Source organism: Coregonus clupeaformis, unplaced genomic scaffold (assembly GCF_020615455.1).
Source record: "Coregonus clupeaformis isolate EN_2021a unplaced genomic scaffold, ASM2061545v1 scaf1835, whole genome shotgun sequence".
Taxonomy (NCBI): domain Eukaryota; kingdom Metazoa; phylum Chordata; class Actinopteri; order Salmoniformes; family Salmonidae; genus Coregonus; species Coregonus clupeaformis.
The window spans coordinates 101,395-107,598 of NW_025535289.1; positions in this window are offsets into that span (position 1 = coordinate 101,395).

The following is a 6,204-nucleotide window of genomic DNA, read 5'->3' on the forward strand; positions in this document are numbered from 1 at the left end:
CCACTCCAGCATCAACCCTGAACCTCCGGCCACAAGAAAGGCCAGTCTACACACACCCCCACTCAGCATCAAAGCCCCCCCGTCTACCTCCTGTCTGTCTCTTCCCCATCTACATGTCAATCAGGTATCAATTCTTTTGATGCTTTCCTTGTCAATACTTAAAAACAGTATTATTTCCAATGTTATCCTTTGGCCCATCCACATTAATACTTTCTTTCCCACTATCCTCTTATAAACTGCCAATCCTGCTAATACAAATACTCTCATATCCTTATAACTGGCCAATCACATGAATACTGTCTCATATCCCTCATAACTGGCCAATACATGAACACTGCTCTCATTCCTCTTATATCTGGCCAATCACATGAATACTGTCTCATATCCTCTTATAACTAGCCAATCCTGCTAATACATTAATACTGTCTCATTTCCTCGCCTGTAGTGGCCAGTACATTAATAGAGTCTCTCATTTCCTGTTTTAACTGTCCAATCATGTTAGCTGTCGTCGCCGGTTCTGAATTTTTACACATAGAAATAGTATACGTCTCAAATAGCGCCCCATTCCCTTTCATTGCTGCCCTCTCCTGGTCAAGGTAGCGCATAAATAGGGAACGTGGCGTCATTTGAACTTCTATAAGATTTTTCATAAATCCTTTAAATTTCTTGCACTTAAGTGATGTCATCAACCAACTTAATAAAATGGACCAATGGAATATCATGTTTACCGTCGCCACAGACTCTTCAATGCTTTGTTACTGCTTCAGTTTGGTCGAGCATCCTAAATTCAAGCCTATTTCCCTATGGGCTTTGGTGAAAGTTATTGCACATATATATGCCGTTGGGGGGCCGATACGCAGACTAGATAGGGGTCCTTAACCACATATCAAAATCAGTTTGGGGAGGGGGGGGGGTAGAAATATGCCAAACTGACCTTAGATCCGTGTCTAGGTGCAACTATACATAGGTTTCGTCCCAAATGGCACCCTGTTCCCTTGTGCACTACTGTTAACAAAGACCCCATAGAGACTAGGGTGCGTTAGGGACTAGGTGCGTTCGGAGACTAGACTAGAGGTGCCGGTGGGATAGGGACTAGAGAACACGTTAGACTAGTTGAACTAATACCGTTAGGGACTAAGGCAGGTATACCGTTAAGAAACTAAGTACATTAGAAACTAAAGAGTAACCAGTACGTACTAATGTACCGGTAACTGTTACTGGACGTACGGTAAGACTAGTACTTAACTAGGAGTACCGTGGAACTAAGTAGGGAAAGACTGTACGATTAAGACTAGAAATAATAAGAATAGAGTACCGTTAGGGGCTAAGTACCGGTAGGAACTAAGTAGGTACGTTGGGAACTAAGTAGAAAGCGGATAGATAGGTATGACAGGGCGTGCCGTAAGACTAGGAAGTAGCCGTTAGGGACAAACTTGTCGTTAGAGACTAAACCACTTAGAATAGACGGGTGCCGTTACTAAGTGCGTTACAACATTACAGTACCGTTGACTAAAGTACCGTTGGAATAAACAAGTACCCTTAAACTAGTGCCGGTAGAAGTAATTAAACTAGTACACGTTAGAACTAGTACCGTTAACAATTAAGAGACTAAAGAACTAAATGCCAGTAGGAACTAAGTACCGTTGAGACTAGGAGTGCCGTGGAACTAAAGGTAACGTTGGATAACTAAAGTTCCGGTGATAAACCCCAAGGTACCGTAAATGCCGTAGATAACTAGGGTTCCGTTAAGAGACAAAATACGTCAACAAAAGTACATTCTTAAAGAACTAAAGTACCGTGCAGAACAAGTAATACCCATTAGGGACAATCAAATAGTACGTTAAGAACTAAGTACTTGAGCACTAAGACTAAGGTAGCCGTTAGAATAAGGTGCCGTGGAACTAGGGTGCGTTGGGGGACTACGGACACTAGAGTACACGTTAGGACTAAGGTACCGTGGGACTAAGTACACGGTAGGAACTAGGGTGCCGTTAGGGACTAGGGTGCCGTTAGACTAGGGTGCGTTAGGGTGCCGTTAGGGACTAGGGTGCGTTAGGGACTAGGGTGCCGTTGGGCTGGGAACACGTTAGGGACTTTAGGGTGCCGTGGGGGACTAGGGTGCCCGTTGGGCTAAGTGCCGTTGGGATAAGGGTGCCGTTGACTAACTAAAAAGACTACGTTAGGATAATAGGACGACTAGGGAACTAGGAAGTGCCGTTAAAGGAGACTAAGTACGTTAGAACTTCAGAGTACAAATTTCGTTAGGGACAAAGTCGTTAGAGACTGGGGGTGGCCGTTAGGAACTAGAGGTGCCGTTAGGGACTAGGGTGGGTGGGGCTAGGGACTAGGGGAATTGCCCGTTAGGGACAGTGCCGTTAGAACTAGGACTAGGGTGCCGGTGGGGACTAGGTGCCGTTAGGGACTAGAGTGGCCCGTTAAGAGACCTTTAAGTACGTTAGAACTAGAAATTACCGTGCAGAACTAAAGGTACATTAGAACTAAGGTACCGTTAAAGTTAAGTACCGTTAGGAACTAAGAGTACCGTGGAGACTAGAGACTAAAAGTAGCGTTGGGAAAGATAGAAAGTACCGTTAGGGGACTAGAGGAAAATTCACGTTAGACTAAGGATAGGTTAAACTAGTGCCGTTAGACTTCTTGATAATACCGGGACATACCGTTTAGAATAGAGCGTGTACGTTAGGTAACGGTGAACAGCTAGAGTGCGTTAGGGACTAGGACTAGGGTCGGTAGACTAGGTACCGATGAGGCAGGACTGGTGCGGTGGACAAGTGCCGTTAGGCAGAGACTAGTGAGTTAGGGCCGGGGTCGAAGGTGCCGTTGGGGACTAGGAAACTAGGAAGTTACCCATTAAAACAAAGTACATTAAAGAACAAAGTACCGAGTAAAATTTCTAAATACCGTGCAAGAACTAAAAACAAGAACTAAAAATTACCATTAAACAAAGTACGTAGGGGCAAAATTAAATACTAAGATGATACCCATTAAGAACTAGAAGCATCCATTAAAGAACAAGTAACATTAAACTAAAGACACATTAGAACTAGAGCCAAGAGTACCGATAATAGGAACTAAAGTACAGATAAGAACTAAAGTACCCGATAGGAACAAAACATTACCCTGACAAGTACCGTGGGACTAAGGTTACCGTTAGGACTAACAATCCATTAAACTAAAACCAAACATTAAAGGTACCGTGCAAAGAACTAGTAACGTTAGGAACTAAAATTACCGTGCAAGAACTACGGAACTAAGTAACATTAGGAACTAACGTACCGAACAAGAACTAAAGTACACATTAGACAAAGACCCGTTAGACTAAGGTACGGGAACTAAAGTTACGTTAGGAACTAAAGGTAACCGTTGGGGACTAAGGTACGATGAGACTAGGGACGGAACTAAAGGTACCGTTAGAGACTAGAGACTAGAAATTACCCGTTGAGACAAAAGGTTACCGTTAGGGACTAGGAATTGCCGTGGGAACTAGGGTACCGTTGAGACTAAAATTACCGTTTGGGACTAAAGGTACATTAAGAACAAAATTGCCACATTAAGAACTAAAGAACTAAAGTAACATTAGAACTAAAATGCATTAAGAACAAAATTACATTAAGAGACAAAATGACATTAGAACTAAGAGTAACATTTAGGGAACTAAAGTACTGTTAGAACTAAAGGAACTAGAGTACTTAGAACTAAAGTACACATTAGAACTAAAAGTAACATTAAGAACAAAGTAACATTAGAACAAAATTACCGATCAGAACAAGAGACAAAATTGCATTAGAACTAAAGGTACGGTAAAACCTAAGTACACATTAAAGGAACTAGGGACTAGAGTACCGGTAGAGACTAGGGACTAAGTGCACACATTAGGAACTAAGTACACGTTGGAGACTAATACCGTGGGAACTAGGAACTAGGGGTACCGTTAAAGGACTAGGACTACCAGTACCCGTTAGAGACTAGAAATTACCGTTAGAGACTAGGAGTACACGTTAGAACTACAAAGTACGATGCAAACTAAGTACATTAAAGGAACAAAGTACCGTGGGAACTAAAGTACCGTGCAAGAACTAAGAGTACCATTAAGAACTAAAGAACTAGAACTAGAGTACACATTAATAACAAAGACATAGGGACTAGGTGCCGTTAGGACTGGGTACGTTAGGGACTAGGAGTACCGTTAGGGACTAGGTGCCGTTGGGGACTAGGGTGCCGTTAGGGACTAGGGTGCCGTTAGGGACTAGGTAGGGTGCCGGTGGGGACTAGGTGCACGTTAAAGGGACTAAAAATTACCCGTTAGAGACTAGAAGTGAGTAGAGACACTAAGTACTATTAGAAAAGGACAAAGTACCGGTAGAGACTAAGGTACCGTGAGACAATAAAGGTACCGTAGAACTAAAGGTACAGTGAGACTACAGAACTAAAGGTACGTGGAACTAAGAGACTAAAGGTACAGTAAGAACTAAGAGTACGTGGGAGCAAGAGACAAGAAGAGTACACAGGTAGAACTAAGAGACTAAAGTACATTAAGAGACAAAAGTACCACAGGTAAGAGACAAAATTACCCGTGCAAGACAAGAGACTAAAGTACCGTTAGAACTAAAGTACCGTTGAGACTAAGAGACTAAAGGGTACCGTTAGAACTAAGTACACACATTAGAGACAAAGGTACCGTGAGACTGAGACAGTACCGTGGGAGACTCAAGACGTTTAGGACTAAAGTGCCATTAGGGACACAGAGTACCATTAGGAACTAAGTGGCATTAGGAACAGAGTACCGTTAAGGACTAAGTACCATTAAAGGAGACTAGGAAATTGCCGTTAGAGACTAGGGACAAGGTACCGTTAGGAGACAAGGACCCAAGGTAGAAATTAGGGACAAGGGATTTAGAAGTGCCGTTAGGGACTAAGTGCCGTTGGGACTAGGGTGCCGTTAGGGACTAGGGTGCGTTAGGGACAGGGTACGTTAGGGCAGGTGCCGTTAGGGACTATAGTCGTTAGGACTGGGACTAGAATTGCCCGTTAGGGACTAGGGACTAGGAGTGCCGTTTAGGACTAAGTGCCGTTTGAGACTAGGAGTGCGTTAGAGGACTAAGTGCCGTTAAAGACTAGGAGTGCGTTGAGGACTAGGAGACTAGGGACTAGAATTGCCCGTTAGGGACTAGAATTGCGTTAGGGACTAAGTGCCGTTAGGACCAGAGACAAAGAAGAATACCGTGGGAACTAAAGAGACTAAGGTACCATTAGGAACTAAGAACTAAAGTACAGGTAAGAACTAAGGTACCGAGTAGAACTAAAGGTACCCGTTAAGAGACAAGAGTACACATTTAGAACTAAAGGTACCATTAGACTAACCGTGAGACTAGAAGTACATTAGAACTAGGAACCCAAAGTACCCATTAGAACTAAAGGTACACGTGGGAACTAAGAATAAAGTACCGAGTGGGAACTAAATACCGAGTAAGAACTTAAGTACCGTTAGAACTAAGAGACAAAGGAAATTACCCATTAGAACAAGAGACTAAAAAATTCCCGTTAGGGACTAGGGAACTAGGGACTAGAAGTGCCGTTAGGGACTGAGGTGCCGTTAGGGACTAGGGTTGTTTGCCCGTTAGGGACTAGAGGGTGCCGTTAGGGACTAGTGCCGTTAGGGACTAGGAGTGCCGTTAGGGACGGACTAGGAGTGCGTTAGGGACTAGGAGTGCAGTCAGAACTAAAACTAAAGTAACCATTAGAACTAAAGGTACCGGTAGAACTAAAGAACTAAGTACATTAGAACAAAAGTACACATTAAAGAGACAAAGTACACATTAAGAACTAAAGTACATTAGAACTAAAGGTACACGTGGGAACTAAAGTGCGATTAGGGACTGAATTGCCCGTTAGGGACTAGGGGTGCCGTTAGGGACTAGGGACTAAGTGCCGTTGAGGACCTGGACTAGGGTGCCGTTAGGGACTAGGAGTGCCGTTAGGGACAGGGTGCCGTTAGGGACTAGGGTGCCGTTAGGGACTAAGTGCCGTTGAACTAAAGTGCCGTTAGAGACTAGAGAACTAGGGTGGGTGAGGACTTTAAGTGCCGTGAGACTAGGGACTAGGAGTGCCGTTTAGGGACTAGGAGTACCGTTAGGGACCCAGGGACTAGGGTGCCGGGTGGGACTAGGGACTAGGGTGGTGGGGACT